Genomic DNA, 19,821 nt, shown 5'->3' on the forward strand with positions numbered 1-19,821 from the left:
CTCTCAATCCATTGCCCACCCAGTCTGTCTTTGTGCCTATTTTCATTTATGGATTTTTCTAGATAGTGACTCATGAGAAAAACTCTTTGTCTGCTACATAAGAGCTACAGACCTTCAGGAGAATTGGCTGGGCAGATAACAACTCTCGCTCCCTGATTTTGTTTAATGGAACCCATGGGGAAAACATTTTCTCTTTCTCTGTTAGCCAAGCAGTAAAATGGGACCTTTTCCAGAAAAGGAATCATAACAGCTACCCCCAAAGCTTTCTCTGACTCACCCTCTTTTTCATGTGTCCCCCAACTCAACGTATAATACAGTGAAATATCCTCCTTTTAGTTAAAAGCTGGGATACCTCTAGAATAATGATCATCTCTTCAAGCAAGTATTTCAGTAGGTAATTCTGCAGTAGGGACAGTTCGTTACTTGATGATAGAGGATGGTGTCAAGCAATGTAGGATCAATCACTTGTATCATTTAAAGAACCAGAATTCTTCTAAAATGGATATTTTTAAACTCACGTTTCGTTAGAGAGCCATTCCTCTGCAGGTGCATAGGAATGCCTTCTTGGCACTTAACCCAAAGGAGAGTAACAGCAGCACTTCTCTGTTTGTGAGAAGCATTCACGACAGCTATGGATGCTGTGCCCTGTCACTGACTCCTTGGGACTTTATCAGTAACACATACATAGGTCTTGTTTCTGCATCTCTCTTCTCTGCCACCACAAAATTCCTCTGAAGCACACAACAAAAATCCTCCTTTTTTTGTTCTTAGCACATAGCCTGTACTTTCTATAGCAATAAAATCTACACAAAGACACTGCTGAAGAATGCCCAGGAGAATTTCCAGTCCCTTACAGCATATTTTCCTGACTACCGTTGACAGATGTTTTTCTCTGTTCTGAATTGTTTTCTTCACAAAAAGTACTCCATACTCTTTCCTAAAGCTATGTATAATTATAAAGTTCCTCCTAAAATCTAATCCACATATTATTGTTTCAAATTAAGATTTCCCAGTAGAAATTTTTATTACAAAAAAAAAAAATCTTTGCATAACTAAGACACTTAAAATTGTTTCTCTCAGTTTTCTCTCTTTTTCTTTTTTTCAACTAAATAAATACAGTTTTTCAAACTTCTGTCATGCTTCTCAACCCTATTGAGTCCATCTGGACTCCTTCCAGTTTCCTTAATTTCCCTTCAAGCATTAGGCCCAGCATTCAATTTCAGAATTCTCTGGTACCAAATATAACTGAGTAATTACTTCCCATAACTTAAATATAATATATCTATCAATATACCCTGGAATGAGCACAACTACTTCTGCAATTCCACACATTTTGAATCTATATTTAACTTGTCATATACTATATATATAAGCCACAAACCCCCTTTTCTGTAGGGAGCTGCTTAGCCAGTTATTCCCCATTTTGTCCTGGTGTCTTACAACTTTCCTTCCTAACTACAGTACTCAGCATTTTTTTTTCTTGTCTTTTATCTTATTGATTTCACACTGCCATTCACATTTATCATGATCATCTGAAATTCTATGCCTGTCCTCTTTCAGAGTGCTTGCAATTACCAATTTCACAAATTGTAATTGTACTCTTTATTCCATTATCCAAAATGCTTACAGAACAAATATGCAGATATAGTACACGCTCTCTCCTCCTCATATTAAAATATCAACCTTTGTAAAATGAGTGCAAGCATGTGGAAATCTGCAGGAATATATAATCATGGTAAGTAAGACCTTTCTATTAAAACACAAAAAAAATTCCTCAGTTCAGAATTTGACCAATTCAAAGCTACTTTTCTCCAGCACCTTCTTTCAGGAATACTTGTAAAAGAAAGAGCTGAATGCCACCCTTTGTAGGGGTCCTGCAGTGCTCTTTACATGCTGACACACCACTCCCAAGGGAAACAGGCAATTAAACAGGGCATTGCAAAGTCATAAGTTCTAGATAGACACTAATGTTAACTTGGAGTCCTGTTCTGCTTGGCAGCCAAACACCTGCATCAACGCAGGTGAAAACGAGTTACCCAGCACAAGAAAATTGTCCATATAGGCTGAATTATAACCTTGTGCCTAAATTGCTCAAATAAATCTCCTTAAAGAAGTGGTAGCCTGTTACTAATGCGCCCACTTCATTATTTAACACAGGAATGTAACTCCTCACTCTTGTCACAGGTACTGTCAGCTGGGCATTAAGAAAAATCGCCAAGCACAATTTACATTCACTTTCCAGATTAGTTTAGAAACAGTGGGCTTTCACTTCAAAGAAAAGTCAGAAAACACGACATGACTTTGCAAAACATTAATCTTCCACTTAAAAGTATTATTTGCAAAAACATCAATCTTCCATTTAAAAATATTATCATGAGATGAATGTTCTGAACATTTCTTCTGATTCACTGAGCAGGCTTGAATTCTCCCCATCAGGTTCAGAACACCATTTCAGGCATGAAGTGAACACAGTCTACCCATTTAAGGCCCTCTCAATGCAGTCCCACAGCATCTGGCAGACTCATGCAGTATTTAACCTCACCACACGCCCAGGAGGTCAGGAATGCTATTATCCCACTGTCACACTGAAGGACTGGAAGCCCAACAGATGAATAACTACCCATCCACACAGTAGGGCTCAGGATAGTGAGTCCCTAAGTTGGTACATCCTAACTCTACCCATGAATCCTCTGAGAAATGTATTTTTGGGTGAACTATCACTCAAACACAATGTATTTGTTTTGCCAACCAGGCCTTTCACCACCATGACATGCACCAGCAACGTTGGACCCATGACTCCCGCTCACTGTAGATCTCTCCTGCATTCATAGGTTTACCTGCAAACATAGGGTACTGTGTGTTCTCAGCTGTTATTTCCTGCACTCTGGATCAGGATCACTGGGAAAAGTGTGGCAGGATACTGCTAACACAGCAGAAGTTTTTAGGAGTTAACTCAAGGAGCCACAAAACTCAACCCCCCTTCCCTATGTAGTAAAAGAGAATATCTCAAAACATGCCCATCAGTTAAAAAGCCAGTTCAAGTCATTAGCTTTTATTTAATATTATTTTCCACCTTGAACATATCAGTTTGTACAGTTATGTCTTAGGAAACCCAATTCAGTGCTAATGTACAACTCCAAGCACTGTAGTATCACTGGTGTGTAATGAGATAACAGGTAACTTCTGCAGTTGTCATTTTTCCTAACGAAGAAAATGCTCCCCAAAATCAGGTTTGGCCTAAAGAACCTGCAACATTGGCAAGTCACCTGCTGTACTGCATCCTTTTGGTCAAACTTCATGGCATTAACCAGCTTCACATTTCTGCCTTTTGCAATGTTCATTATAAATCATTTTGTCCAAGGGTACTGCTTGCCCAGAGATATGCCTGTCTAGGGCAGGGCTGAAGCAAGAGGGTTAGCAGAGGTGTGAAAAAGCTGGAGTAGCCACCTTGCAAAAAAACCCCAAACAAAACCAACCAAACAAAAACAGAATCACACAGGAAGAAAACATTCCACGCCACTATAAGGCAGAAGGGGCAAATCCAGTCCTGCTGTAACCTGTGCTGCAATGGTGTCCTCAGATATCTGCCTCCAACACATCGTGAAATGGAAAATTCAGCGAAGCAATAACAGTGCCAACAGACCCATCTGAGCGCAGATCAGTGAAACACTCATCACACTTAGGCCTGCACAGGAAAACTCCAGCCTGCTCCTCTCCTTCCTTGCTCTCACAAGACTTCAGAACTTCTCTGCTCAGCATCATGCCTGCTGAATTCCCTCCTCCCAGGAAAGAGACCTCTGCTTACAACAACACCCGCCCCCTTGAGCAAAACACGAAGGTTTCCAGTCACGCAAGAAAGTTTTTAGCCTTCTCCTGATGGACACTGGGGCGTCTTCATCCAGAATTACAGGTTGCTCTCAGCCACACCTGATGTGTCTCTAAGAGATCCTCCCATCCCTGCTCCTTCACAAGCAGGAAGAGCTTGTGAGCTGGTTGGAGCCTAGGTCTGTTGGATTTAAATATTGCCAGCTGTCACAGCTCGCTCAGGGCACTGAGTGCCCACCCCAGCCCGCCTACCTGTTTCACTGGAGCTGCCTCCTCTACAAAGAAGTCTTCCATGGCTGCAGCTGCTCACGTCTGTGCAAGGAACCGGGGCGAGGGGCGGGGATGGGGGTGGAGGGGAATCCTGGAAACTGGCACAACCTAGATACACAGACTGGCAGAGCTACCAACGTTTTTTTTTTTAAAAAAAAATCTTAATTAATTACACGGAATCCAGCAAAATTCTGAACAACTGAGCCGACTCTCGGGTTGGTGTGCGGTTTTTTTAAGCGCTCATTACTCCGATGAGGCAGAAGGCACTTTCAAAGGCTCTTTGCTCTCTGCAGAGAAGTAAGCAAGGATGGCAGCCATCCTTTGAAGAAGGCACACCACCAGCAGCTATCAGTGTGCCTTGGCATGAAGCTAAAACAAGACCAGAAGGTGCTTTTTATCAGTACTGTTACCTAAAAAGGGGCAGTTACTTAACCATTTTGCTGCTACAGTGGGGTTTGGAAGAGATACTTGAACTGCAAATGTCCCTATGCAGCAATAGCAGATGGGAAAAGTGAGAAAGAGGCATCCTGCAAGGGCACACGGAAGGGGGACAGGCTTCACAGAGGATCTTGTTCCACCAGTTATGGCCTCACATGGGTCAATGGCTTTGAGTGACTCCTGGTCACCCAAAGAAGAAATTCCTACCTGGATAACAGCTCAGGCACTGCCTTGTCTTCATCTGCAAAAACACGGCAGGCTCTACCCATGTGGCTGGGATCCATCTCCATGGCATTACTGGCAAAATTCCTTACTGATTCCTAGGGGTCAGCATCAGGCCTGTAGGCAAGGGATAAAACAACTCTCTGGGGAATACTGGTTCTTGCTGTAGTAGCTAGAAGTTTTCATAATTCACAAAGGATTTATTTAAAATAATCTGAACAGCTGTAAAAAGAAGCAGAGGATTCCTGAAGTAATAAAAATCTGTTCCCCAAAGAGCATGGATTTGGAAAAAAATTATTAATTGAAAAGTAAATGATGTGGGATGGAGAGTCATATAACCGATGAAGGGGAAATGCACTTCAGATCTTCACAGAAACAAAATGAGTTGGAATCTCCTTCAGCTTTTCACATCACAGCTTTCTTCCCAGCAATTATATTTTTTTTCCTGATGTAAGTGGAGGAAATAGAGTTTGAAAGTTCAAGAAACTCGAAGAAACTCTGTAGAAAAATAAAATTACTCAGAAACCTGTTTTTGAAACTACTACAGTACAATCAGACACCAAAACCGAACCCTATTGGGTTCATTGCTAATGAAATGACCTTAAAAATCTACATTTCATTAAATGTGGTATGCAATAAAATGCCACAGGGGAAATAATATTATTGTTTAGTAATATCAAAAGCTGTCATTTTCTGCAACAACCTGGAGCTACAGAAAAGCAAATTCCCATGAATAATTAGTGTTTGGCATCAAAAAGTATTTTATCAAGAAAGCTGCCTTAGCTCTAAGTAGCACAACTAGAAATGTCGGATAGTATTGATGGAAGTTTAAGGTGACTGTTGGTCTTATCTATAAATTTATCTTTGTAGAGTTAAAATCAGAACCTTTTCATTATTGTCAAATTTTGTTTTAATATTAATGAAACTAAAACCCCATGAACAGTTCTGTACAAGGAAGAAGAAAGAATCAATATATCATCAAGAAAATTACTTGCAACATTCTGACTTGAAAATGGCACTTTTCCATGTTAAAAAATAGCACAGTTCAGGAAATCACATAAGCAAATTTTAAATTTTAAGGATACAAGCCTTCTGGAACTGCACGTGATGCTTCAAAATCTAAGCTGCTCTCTACATTTTAAAGGACAGACTTCACCACATTTCACTATCTGTAAGAACTTTTGCTGCAAAAGCAAAATCTCATGACCTTTATGGCCTTTTTCACTTGTTTGCAATTAATAGTTCCTTTCTATTTCTGAAAGCTGGGGACAGAAAGAAAAAGAACACAGCTTATGATGTATTACCTGCTGGTATTTCTAAAGGACTTGAGCACAGGAAATTACTAGATATCAGTTTCTCTGCAGTAACTATGCACAATTTCACTTTTATGACCCGGCAGTCAGAGGCAAATGTAAGGTAAGCCGAGTTAATCAAGGTTGGGCTGATTGAATGATACCTGGAGTAAAAGGGGAACAAGCTGCCTCCCAGAGCTGATGGTGGAGCAAGACAGATGTGTATCAACAATCCTGAAGCAGCTGTTCTGAAGCAAGCCCTGTAGTGCAGTAACAGTTTCACATCCAAATCAAAGAGATTAATACATTCATCAACTATAAAGGATGTTTACAGTCATTTATCCAGAAATCCTGATGGTTGCAGGTCTTCTCTGAACACGAATTCTGTTTGCATGAGACCATTCATTAGTCTTGACTCAAAAATTTCCCAGGTTGGAGCTCATCACAAATAACTCCTGGTAAGTTTTTTGACCAGCAGTCTAAGCCTACTTGCCTCATTTGGAAACATTTTCCTACCTTCAGTTTTTTTTGCTCTGCTCCATTTCCCTCTTTTTCAAGCAGATCAAAGACACAATAAAGCCCTGAACTTTCACTTCAACAAACAAACATTTCAAACTCACTCAGCTCAGTGAGGCATATTTTTCCTTCTCTTATGCAACATCAGAACACCTCTGGATCCTCTTCCTTGTTCTCAGCACTCTTTTTGAAACATGGACACTTGTCACTCATGTGATTTTTAATTAACAATCCCTTCAGGGTCAGTCAAAATCTACTGTAATTTCCTTCTTCTTACTGAAAGGTCAAATACATGTGAACATTTTTGGACACACTAATCTAAGGGGAGCTTGTCCTTTGCTTGATATCCCTCAATGACACCAAGATTGTTTTTCCACAGACATTAATTCCTTCACCCTAAAAATATGACTCATATTTTTTTGTTGTCATGTGTGACTTTCCTGAAATATATGGGTTTTGTGTTCTTTCAACTTACCAACAGATCCCAGCTGTCACGTGTCCATTCCATTATCTTTAGCATTGACACAAAAGTCAGTATAATATAATCAGAAAACTTGCTCTGCCATCACTTCATGTATTCTTATCGGTGACTTACACAAGGTTTGAGATGGTAGATCAAGAACCAGGTTGTGCAGGACTGAGAAGTCCATTTGCTCTTGATTCTCCATATACAATTATACTGTGATACAGTCATTGACCAGATGATAGCCAAACCAGGCTGCACATGTTGAAAACCCTGATATCTTTGGGATGTCATCACCTTTATATCTTCTGACCAAAGGTCTAGAAACTCAATCTTCTAATTTATTATAACAATTACTACTAATGATTTTTTCTTTACTTGTGTCCTGACTTAGTATTTTTATATTTATAATTTCTTCCTTATTTTCATTTAAAAACCTCCTTGCAATTTTTCTCAAAAAAAGATACGATAGAAATGAAAAAGAGTAATAATTTTTTTCTCGACTGAGTGGTCAGGTCACTTAGAGAACTGAATACACAATGAGCAGAACACACAGTGAGAGATCCTCTTGTTAAAGTGTCTGAAACTTTCCTGAGCTTCAGTTCCCTGAAGTTCATGGCCTTCAGCAGTCACTGGACTCAAACTGACACGCAAAAAATCACAGCAAACCTCTGACAAAGTTGTCAGCTGTTGATTGGCCTTTCTCTTTTGAGATTATGTCATTTCTACTTGATTTCTCTGTGAAACTATTAAGGAATCCAGCCTTGCTTGAAGAAATCTCAACCCTTAGTCAACCTTCAGAGGAACCCAACCTTAATTTTGGGAACTTAAAGTCAGAAAAGTTTGACTTGCCCCCACCTTCTCTCACAAATATTCTGCACAGGTCAGATGATGAGCAACATGAGAGTATCACACATTGTCATACACACGTTGACATGAATTCAGGAAATAACAGTGGTATCCTCCCAGTCATACCAAACTCAACCAGGGATACAAGGCCACGACAAGGTGCTGAGAACTTGAAATACTCTTGGCTCTGTTCAAGCTACAGACAGGAAAGAACCATAATCTTTTCTAGTTCTCTTTTCAGCAATGTTTATCACTTTGCTTCCTTTTACCAAGTATTTGGATGAAAGTTATAACAATTATAATCTCTGGAAAAAAAAAATCCTCTGATTTAATGATCTTTGCATTGTAAACAGAGAGTTTGGGACTGAAGAATATTTTTAAAAATCCAAATAGCACAGCTCAGTTTTATTCCTTCTTTGATACTGTTCTTTTTTATGTTGCTACGGTATGTCTGCTCCATGTGAAAGTGAGGTTGCTATGGAAACTACTCATTATTTTTCAATAGTAGGCTAGCTACTTAATAAAAATCCTACATCTTTTTAATCCCCAGAGAGTCTTAATTTATCCCATACACAGACTTTCCTTCTTGACAGTTCCTTTAATATTCACTGCACTGCAGTGCACATTAATCTGAACATGTCTAACAAATCCACAACTTCTGAAATCAACTTTCCAGCAAAGTTTGATTTTAAAAATAATATTTTTTTAGCTTGTCTTTTACCTGCTTATATTCCTGTGAAAGATTGTAGGTATGAACAGCAAAGCCAAGAGCAGGCCTGTGTGAGAGTCAGATATGGATAAAAAAATTTAAAACTTCCTTTATCTATAATAAATGGTAAAAACTGCAGGAAGGGAAGATGGACCATGGTCAGAAGTGTTAGCCTGGAATTTGGAGTTAATTCCTTCCAGTACCACAATCTTCCCTGGCCAGCCCAGGCAATGCTCTTGGTCTCTTCTTCCCTATAAAACAGGTGGTGACTATTTGGAAAACTGGAGCCAATTTCTTTTTTGAAAATTGGAGCCCTCCCTATTTGACAGATGAAATGCACCAATGATTATCTCAAGCACTAAAGCAACAAACCACATCAGGGCAGAGGGTGGGACACTCCACATTGTCACCATGTGTTACAACTTACCACTTCTCTGCTTGGACATCACACTGTCCCTCTTTTAGTTTTTGGCTTTTCTTTAAAGAAGCAAATGAAGTAATTAATTATTATGAGTCAATTAACCCTTTCCTACCCAAACCCTTCTATATTATTAGGTTAAGTGAGAGAATGTTGTTGGTTACAGGTCCCAATATCAGAACATCTGTTAGTGCTCGAAAGGGTCTCCTCAAAAGGATTAGGATCTCTTAGACCACATATTCATTCCCCCCTGAGGATGTGACTATTCCAAAATATTCATTCGCCTCCAAGGATCTGGCTATTCCCACATTTCTTACTACTTATTTGAGGCAGATCAGTGGCATCTCAGTGGAGCAGCTCTCATCAGAAAAAGACAAAAAACTAAAAGAGCTGCAGTAGCTAATTCTCTCATACCCCCTGCATTAGGCATGTTTGAAGCACTTCCTCAGATTAATACAGACTTTAACTGCCTTGACAAATTACAAAATTCATCCAAGAATACACACTGAGCAACAACAGACACTACAGAGTTTAATGAAAGCTGAATTAGGCTAAAACAAAATTAAACTATCTCAAGTATTTCAGAGATAGACAAACAACAGTTTCATGGTTGTTGCTGTGACTCCTTATTTTTCCCAGTAACATTTTCCTCTAAGGAACCTTGCACACATTTCATATGTCCTATTACATGTAAACCTCATTAAAATTCAGCCACGTATGAGAAGGAAAATTTCCACTAAAGGGAAATTTTTAAAGTTAACAGGTTTAGATTTAAGTCTCCCTACATATAATCAGCTTTTCCTTATGGGATTTTTAAGAAGAACTGGCTTTCTTATTCACTGCCTATGAGCCCTTGCACTGTGACATTTAATCTAATTTTTAACAAAGGAAAGAAAACACTGGAGCTTTTATGTAGCTCCACAAACTCTCCTACTAGCAGGTTGCTTACATGTATCACATATCAACATCAGATAACATAAATAGATCAATAATTTGCACACTCAATTTGAAAGGTTTAAAGCTTCAAATACATTTACTTCTGATTCAGGTAAAAGACTGCCATCATATTTAATATTCTCCCCAACCTTTTTGTCTGGTGCATATTACTGTACTAGGACAAGAAACTCCAGAATTTATTCTTGTTCACTGTAATTGAAACTCCTTCCTGCAAGAGCTTTTGCCTTTTTCCTGACCTCAGCTCAGAAAAAAATTCTCCTTGACTCTTTCTATATTGCAATTTTACTTCATTGAACTCTGTCACTTTTTTAACATTTCCCAAAAGACAGAATATGACCCACAATGATTTTCAAAGTTATATAGTCCTGAACCTACAAAGCTCATAAATACATCCCAAGTAGCTTAACTGAATCAAAGTTAGTGATATGTTGTAGGTGGAAAGCCAGAAAGAACTGTAAATTTTATCCAAGCAGATTTAAATAAGAAACCTGAAATTGAGAACAGATTATTAAATCAGGGGAGCAGGGAGGGAGTATAACAGAGTGTTGGTAGTGTAGAGTATTAAAGCATTGACAATGGGGCTCTGAAGCTCTTTTCTGAGCCTTATTTCTCTTAGCAGAAAGAATTTCTGCTCAGCAAACCCTGCCCTCTGGTGACTAAATGCCATTAGTGCCATGCATATATAAGCATTCAGGGGTTTGCCTATTTGCACACAGATTGCAATGAAAAATACAACTAAAAATCCATTCAGTGACATGTTTTGGATTTTATTTCCTCTTAAGGTGTTAATAAAAATGCTTACTTTTTTTCTTCTGTTTCATAGAAATCTTCATGCTACCTACCCTGTGCATTAGGTACATAAAAAACTCATACTGTATTCACCCTTTTTCTCTTCTCTGAAAACAACCACTCTTCCCAGATTGATCACACAGTGCTACAGAATTGTTGTCCAGCCTCATCCTTCTACCACTGCAAGAGCAGATGTCTCAGCCAGTCGGGCTAAAGAACATCCTTAAGCCCATCTCTGGCCCCACACCTGCAGAGCTGAGATACACATTTTACACAAGGGGCATTGCAACTTTGAAATCACCATGACATCAGGCAATGCTGGTAAAAAAAATAAACATGGACACCATAAATGATTGCCATAATCTGGGTCCTAAAATTATCACTTTTGTACAGTCAGAAATCACAGCCTTCCACGGACAATGGGAAAGTTGTGAAATCCAGATATGTACATGATCTTTAGCAAAAGCCTTTTTTCAGACTTCCTATTCAACAGCTATGTTTAAAGCCATTTGATTAATTATTTTCTCAAACAGGTATCATGTCAGCACACAACTCTGCTCCTGTCTGAACCGTATAAAGAGTGTATGCTCCTCTCCCACTCTGCTGTGATTTATGTGGTTGTAGCACAGATACCTTTATGATTGCTATAAACCAAAATCCAAGCAGTCACCAAACACAAAACAGCACTTGAGGGGCAGAGATCAGCAGGACACTGGATTTTTAGAGCAGTTGCCAGAGTTCATGGATGCACTGGCAACTCTGCCCAGAGCTTCCAGGTGCACGCACTGTGTTTCTCTTCCAAAACTGAGGAGTTACCAGAATTTTCAATAGTTGGTTTGTTTGGTTTTTTTCCCTGCAGACTGTTAGGTAGCATCAAGGCCTGGCACAAAGCTTGCCATGCTGACACACATCTGGAGGGGCAGGTAGAAAGGCAGGTAGAAATGCTGCCTAGTGGCTCCGCAGCCCAACCTGACCGTCCCAGGTTGGGAGCTACACCGTGGAAGAAGAGTTGGGTGCCAAATTGCAGACAAATCTTGAATACAGGCTGGAGGTGACCCAGAGAGCAGTCAGCTGGGACTGGACAATAGCTGAAAGACTGGAAACGGGGGAAAAAACACTTAACTGAGAACATTTCTATTGCTCTCATTACACAAATGTCTGTGGGGCCACATGATGACACACAGCAGGGAAGCAAGAAATAGCCCTGGTAAAAGGATGAAAGACAAGTTTTACCCTGCCCCAGAACTCACCCTCTTCTTCCAGCACCAGACCTGTCAGTTAATTCCATTTTTTCAGTTCCCTGCCTTTGCCATGAGAGACCCAAAAAATGAAAAATACCCTTAACCCTCATCCAGTGGATGGGCTAGGGAGAGAAAGGTGCTATTGCTCAGCAATGGAGGCTGCCTGCTTGCTCCCCAGGCCTTGCTCCTTCCAAGTCAGCAAGGCTGCTCCCCTTCCCTCAGAGGATTCACTGGGAAAGCAGGACACCTGCAGAGACCCAACTCTGCAAGAGCAGTGTGAGTCCTCTTGGAGCTGCTCTGGACGTGTGTCCTCCTGCACAGCCAAAGGCAAGGAGTGTGCCACATGCAAGAACAAGGCCAACAAACAGCCTGAAGTTGCACCAGGGGAGGCTTAGATTGTATACCAGGAAAAATTTCTTCACTGAAAGGGTGTTCAAGCACTGGAACAGGCTGCCTAGGGAAGTGGTGGAATCACCATTCCTAGAAGGGTTAAAAAAAAATCACGTGGATATGGCACTTGGGGACATGGTTTAGTGGTGAACATGGTAATGCTGGATTAATAGTCAGACCTGATGATCTTGGAGGTCTTTTCCAACCTTAACAACTCTTTGATTCTATGATTTCTGCTAATGCATGAGGTGAGGGCAAAGCAGGTATGAAAAAACAAATAAAGTAGTAAGAAAAACAGAGCTCAAAGCACAATCAAGAGAACAATTATCAACCTAGGAGGAGAGACATTTTATGCCTTGCTACTTTCTCTCAATCACAGTGCTACCGCTAATTAGAATAGACACAATTTTCAGGCAGAGTGGGATTTTCAAGTTGATGGTGCCCTTAAAAATCTCTTCTGGCTTTCATTGCTATTCATGGAACTGGAGTTTGCTCTCACTTACCTTGACTCAGCAAAGGGCTTACATGTGCTCAGGTTTAAGTACATGCTTAAGACAGTATCTAGTGAGAACATGGTCTTCTGCTCTTCTGCTGAGCCAAGAGCCCCGTGAAGAGTGACTGGAGCTCTTGTCTCCAAGCCAGGGAGGCAGGATGTGCAATCTGACCTCCAGCAGCTGCAGTAGGGCATATGAGGGTCAGGTGTGTCTCTGGGGTGAGGGCATGACTGATGCAAGCTTAAGGCTGATGTGGGCACAGACTCAAAATAGGTCAATGTGACACTTAAGAGGCTCAGATCTACTGCAGAGCTGAAGAGGTGTCATCAGTTAATAGGTGCCATAAAACTAGCAAATGTGGGGCACAACCAGCACCTGGAGCAGTGGGAGAAGCCAGAGCACCCTGCCATCACTGTAAGCTTAGAAAATTGAGTTCAACACAGATTTCTACAGAAAGATTCCATAGCTGGAGGATAAACCGTCTTACTAACCAGGGAGATGGGCTATGCCACTCTCAGATGCCCTGAGGATGATGAAACATCAGGAGGAAACTCAAAAAACAAGGATTCTCCAAAATCTTTACGTGTGGCACCACTCTCCTAACAATCAGGACTGAAACTGTAGAGAAAAACAGCTAAAATAGACAATGCAGACAGTGGCTTCGGCCCTGAATTTGCAGTCTGAGACCACACAGCACAGCTCCATCAGCTCATGTAATCCACATGGCAGTGCCAATGCAAAGGAGGTTTCTGCTGTTGCAATGATCATCAAATTGCTGATTTACTGAAGACATGCTGAATAGCTTGGAGACACAGAGAACATTGCTTTATTGCTGACAACGCTGAGCCTGTTCTTAGGACCAAAGTGCTGGAAAATGAGGGAGAAAAACGAAGAGGCAATTTACTTGTTATTGTCTTGTCTCCAGTTCTGTCACTTGCTTTATATTCTTGTTTTTGTCTCCTCATCTGCTCTTGCCATAAATTTCTAGCTGTGCTTGTAAAGCCTTTTACCTGTACACCAGTGCCCAAGGGATGCAAGCCATACACAGGGCTTACCTTCTGTTGCAGGGCCTCCAGAGGGCACAACCAGAGGGTTTGAGGGAACACTGTGATCTTCATTTCAGTGACACATCCTGTCCGTGCTATTTTAATTGTGGTTTAGTGGCTTACAGCCAAGGCAAGGAGTGAACTCCAGGGCAGAAGGCAGACAGCTTTATACTTTCACTCCAGTCTCTGATACCAGACGTGGCTTCAAACCACCCCATAGCTTGAAAAGTGCATTACAATGCAGGAGTGTGCCAGCCTGGTGGCAAAGCCACTTGGATGAAAAGCACCGACACACATCTATTCTTTCCTCCTTTTTTTGTGCACTGTCCCTTATTCACTTTCTCAGTTTGTCTTCCCTCTCTTTTATCTTCACCTATTTTCCTGGAAATTTGGAGAAATTCTATAGCAGCTTGAAAGTCATGAATTTTACACAATTCTTACCTGAACACTGAAAATCAAAGTCAAGTCTGAGTCACACTGCTTAGGAGAGACTGGTGCCTTCTCTCTCCACTCCAGCACAAACTCACAGCATGAAGGCAAAAACACAGCAAAGCTGGGCTCCCACACACCTTCCTGGGAAGCAGCACATTAACTTCATGGTAATTTCATCTACCCTCCCCATGTCTCCTCCTCCTGCCATGTATTTCCTACACACTGCTAATGCAATCCAGAAACCTCCAGAATATCCAGATCTTCACTAGTCACCCCCATTTTGGGAAACTGAATGAGGTTTTCATCTCACTGGTAAATTATAATACATTTCCCACTTAGAGTAGCTTGGCAAATTTTTGGCATTGCACCCCTGCATTGCTCTGGCCAGACACAAGGTCATCCTCTGTCCCAGTTTCTGTTTTCTAGGCAGTAATTTAGACTGCAGAGGGGAGCCCTGTTCCTTGATATACTGAATTAGGACATGAGGGAAACTATTCCACTCACTGTGTCCCAAAAAAAAGGGGCTACCCTACTGGTTATCAGAAAGAAAGGAGATGGGGGCTGGTCAGATCCTTTACGGAAACACAGAACTGTTGGCTTCACTGCAGGGGTAGGGCAAGAAGTGAAGGGTCACATCAGGGCTCAAATGTGTAGGAAAACAGCAATGCTTTTATTACTTTAGCCTCTTCTTACAAAAGACCTCTTTCTTTCTTTCTTTCTTTCCTTTCCCTTCCCAACAGCAGACAGTTAAACTGTGAAGCTCATTGCCCCAGGATTCTGTGTATGCCAGAATTTTATACGTGTTTGTGTGAAAAATCCAGTGGCATGGCCTTGGGCACAGAACCATCCCTGGCCACACGTGGGGGGAGCTACACAATCTGTTTACACTGGACTAATATTCTTTCTCTAGGTAACTGCTATTGACAATTGTCAAAGAGATGACAGCAGGAAATATTTTGACCTTTTGTGTGATCCAGTATGCATTCTTCTGTGTTTTAGTACCAGAATTTATTTGGTGACTCCAGCTTTCTTTCAGAACCTTAACACCTGAAATTATAGAAGCAAAGCATAAAAGGACTTAAGGGACTTCAAATCATTTAATCTCCTGATTACCTCAATCAAACCTTAAATTGTGGAGGCTTGAGTTTATAGATGCTGGGAATTGACAGTATTAATGACGCACGTCTTCCTTTTCAATACTTACCTGCTCCATTTCTCCATGACAGTGCACTGCTCAGCTCATGTTTTCTCCTGCTGTGCTGTGCCAGGAAGAGCCTGGGAGGCAGCAGCAATAGAGGAGTTAGACCGTGCATTGCTCTGAATGCTCCTCTCAGTCTACATGTTCATGACACATAACACAGAATGGCACATGCATGACCTGCCAGATGACACACTACCTGCTCCTGTGATGCAACAGGAACCATGATGGGAATCTTTCAAGTGCCTCCATATCCTGTGCACCTTCCCAGCAGCAACACGGGAGCAGAAAAGTACAATGTTCGCTCCCAGGAGGGAAAGAAAGCTGTACAGGACTGTTCCAAATGGCAAAACAGGCATGCACAGCTTAAGCTGAAAAACAAGCCCTGCTTACCTGCTACCAACAGTTGATTGATGTTCACTCCAATGCTTTTTTGGGGATTTCCATTGACTTTGTTTCTTAAAAGGAAGGGGTTCACTACTCTCTACATTGATCTGGAAACTGGCAGTGGAGAGGAATGGCAAAGTAATGCCAAATCACAGATCACATGTCATCCCATTAGTGGTGTCTCAACACAGCAGCTATAACCCAGGCTCCACTGAAACCAATACCCACCATGGCCCTCACAGGATGGCACTTCAAAACATCTACAGAGAGAGATAAGTGCACACACGGCCAGCTGGTTTGTTTTAAGCTGAGATCTACAGCTTAGATCACAGGGTCATTCTCAAGCCCTGCGGCTGGCCATGAACAATTTATATTCCATGGCCCATATCCCATCCCAAATCAGCACATGCAGCTCCCAGAGGCATTCAGCAGGGTTTGTTCTGTGAAATGAGGGGCTCATTGAGATTCAAGTTATGAAACAGGTTACTTCAGGGATGCCCATAGTTTGAATAATTTAAAGTCAAACTGGACAAACACAAGAATGTATTATTATGCAGCAAAACCCATTCTGGAAGGATAAGAGATAACCTTCTTGGTCTCATCTCTCTCCTCATTGCTTTAGCTGTGTTAAGAACTTCAGATGAAAAAAACATCTTTCCTGGTGGAGTAACATTAGGGTCATCCTGTGAAGTGCCTGTTTAAAAATCAGACCTAAGTACACCAGGAAAACCAGCATTACCTGCAGTGCTGAGGACTTAGAAATGTATCTGTTGAAGCACCAGATCTCTTCAAATCAGCTCTTCCAGCATTTTGAATTTCAATTTCACCACACCCAAAGTTATCCAAGTTACTTTACCATCTACCCTATTACCCCCTCAACAGGAAGGAGGAATTAATATCTCTCTCTGCATCAGTAGTGGTTCCTGTCAAAATTTTTTCTGCACATATTCCAAGACTATTCTCTTGGTCCTTTTTCTACCATTATTGTATTTTTATTTCTGCTATTTCTCTCAATAGGTTGTTCTGTTTCATCACATGCCTATAGCATATTTCAGGCAAGAGAAATTCTTTTCCTCCATTTTCTTTCTTTTATTCTGAATTTCATTTGGGGTCTGCATGCAGAAGCCACAAATCCATCGTTTATGTGGCCAAGGTGCAAGATTCTAGGCCAGTTCCACAGAGATATTTAAATGCCAAAGCCCTGCAGAGCTCAGTTCTTTCCCATAATCAGACTCTATGTTCAAGTTAATTATTCTTATTATTTGTAATATGTTTTATCAATAAAGAGCAGCACATCCTAAATCTTTGTATTCTGTTTAAAATATGACAAACACTACTAAAAGTGAGCTTGTTTACTCAAAATTCTGCAATATCATTCCACAGAATTTCCATTCTGATCAGTCCCATAGACAATAAACAGGCAATTTGCTGACTCCTAAGTGGTAAGAAGTAATTTGAATTTCATGACAAGAGATATGGATCAGGGAGAAATAAATTAAGAAACGCAGTATATCTTCATACCCAGTGATAGGAGACTGCAGCCCACACTTGCTTTGTTTTAGCAAGTTCAGGTCCCTGGAGCAGTTAAGTTCCAGCAGCAAGTTCAGCAAGGTCAGCCATGCAAACACGAACTTCTTGTCTCTGGCAGCCACAAGGAGCCCACAGTGAGATTTGTGCTGCCAGGACTAAACTCCTAATGGCACCTAGTCAAAATAACCTTTTAGTAGACATGTCTACACCTACAGGAGTTGCAGCTCTACCTCCACAGTTGAAGCAATTCTTTTCCAAACCTTTGCAGGAGCAAATCGAGGAAGTTTTTTTCTGACATTAAATGTTATATGTAGGGAAAGAAGTTAAAAAAAGGAAGTGATGTTAGCACAAACCCACATGAATAATGCACAAGTTTCTTCCCCTACCAAATATATGGAATGATAGAAAGGTTTTCAGTCTCCCAGTAGAGATCAGTGTTTGAAATCTGAAGCCAGGCAAATTCAGGCAAAACCAGGTGAAAAATGAGGCACATAGCAAAGTCATTAATGACTGCATGACTTAAACACCTTGATGGATTCTCTGTCACCAGGGCATGCTCAGAACATGATTACACTCTATCTCAAACAGTTCCTTGGCTCAGAGCTGGCATAACTCATGGAAGCTCATGACCTGCAGAAGGAAGGTGTCAGTCAGACAACTCCAGAACAATTTAATCTCATGTAAAACTTTGCAGCTTTGAAGATGCATTCCAGCCACAACCAGCACCAACACTCCTTGCATTGTTGCATAATGTCTGGATGGAGCTCTGGCTCCATCAGCATCTGCCACACAGCTCTGGCAGCAGCAGCTCCCCTTACTCCATAAGCAAAGGGTGTGCAACTTTTCCTGAGCAAGAACCTTCCTGTGGTCTTCACTAGGCTAAAAGAGATGGATGGATGGATGGATGGATGGATGGATGGATGGATGGATGGATGGATGACAAATGTGTTCCATGTACAACATCTGACCTGTGAGCTACCAGAAGGACCACAACAGATTAGATGATTGCAATTAATTTAACCTTCTAGAGTAGCCAAACACATCTGTATTAAGTGCACCATTTCTTAAGTTACTGCACTCCAGTCTAGACTGACATGACACACCAGGAAAGTATCCTTATGAGTTTTGGGTGAAGGAGAGATCTTGCAGATATAATCAGCACAGGGGTACCCAGACATTTTTGGGGGGAAGGGGTAGAGAGAGTACAAGCTGGTTATCTGCAGAGGAGATGAGAGGCTGCTACCAGTCTCAGAGAAGAAGAGAAATACACATTATTAGGTACGGAATACTAAACCAATATTTCATCAATAGTTTGGAAGCACAGAATGAGATAGCTAGGATAGCTAGGATACTTTATGTACTAAAAATTCAGGTGAAGATCACAAGTTTAGTCTAAGATTGGAGGCAGCACAGCAGATCCCTCTCACCCACACTCACCAGTCCATCACTACACTGTCATAGTGCCCCTCACAGATCAAGACTCCACTGGAAGAGGCACAAACAGGCTGTCTCCAAAGGATAGATTGTTCCTTGGGGCTCAGGTGCAAACAGGCAAGATACAGCAAGCAATAAAACCATCATTTGGCAGCTGATGTGCAATAACCTTCTTTGTGCATACTCTTAGCCCATGGCAAATGCAAAGTAATTTGGATTAGTTTAGCCTTCACTGGGCACTTACTGCCTGAGAGCTGCCACTTAACAGCTCATGTGCCTAAACTCTGTGATTTCTGCTTTACCAGGTGTATTGGTAAAGCATACATTGCATACATCAGGTGTGCAAGCTGCCCTTGCTTGCATTAAATATGCCAGCACTTTTCCAGCAATGCAGCAAACTCCTTCCAACACAGGAGCTCAGGGTGATTTGGGAATACTGAAAATTGTCTGGTGCTCTCAGGACTACAAGTTCTTTACTGATTTACTCGCACCTAAAACCACAGTTCTAGTGCAGCAGAATCTTGTGACCAGGGGATCAGATGAACTCAACATAATTACGGAAAACACTGAACAGATCTACTCTATTTCTCCAAATAGTTCAGAACTACTCCTTTTAGCATAGGACATAGCACCAAATACCATTTTTTGATCTTAAATTCATATTTTATTGCTCCTGAATGCAAACTACTAAATACTTTTGGGCTACAAACTGAAACTGAAACTGAACTTTCCTTACAGAAAGAATTCTTAACAGTCCCAGAAATATCACCCTTACTAAGCTTTCTTGCAAATAGACTACACTTTAAGCTTGTTTTCCTCTTTGTGGCAAATTCTGTGCAAACCTCTCTCACAAAAGATATTTATGTCCTCAGAGCACACACACAAATAATTTCTTCTGCATTCATTCATAAACCTCTATTT

General features: G+C 41.0%; 1 protein-coding gene and 1 long non-coding RNA gene across 6 annotated transcripts in view; both read right to left on the bottom strand.

Annotated features, from left to right (window-relative positions):
- DPP6 (dipeptidyl peptidase like 6) overlaps positions 1-19,821 on the bottom strand; it is a 550,202-nt gene that overhangs the window by 367,488 nt on the left and 162,893 nt on the right. The window lies entirely within an intron of this gene.
- Positions 14,258-15,695, bottom strand: LOC116786455. Of its 2 annotated transcripts, XR_004356941.1 has the most exons (3): positions 15,556-15,695; positions 15,313-15,398; positions 14,258-14,367 (listed from the first exon to the last, which is right to left on the bottom strand). It is a non-coding gene; the product is annotated as an uncharacterized LOC116786455 (long non-coding RNA). The 2 variants fall into 2 exon arrangements; XR_004356940.1 differs by lacking the exon at positions 14,258-14,367 and having other exon boundaries at positions 15,306-15,398.

Source organism: Chiroxiphia lanceolata, chromosome 1, assembly GCF_009829145.1.
Source record: "Chiroxiphia lanceolata isolate bChiLan1 chromosome 1, bChiLan1.pri, whole genome shotgun sequence".
In the NCBI taxonomy this organism is placed as follows: Eukaryota; Metazoa; Chordata; class Aves; order Passeriformes; family Pipridae; genus Chiroxiphia; species Chiroxiphia lanceolata.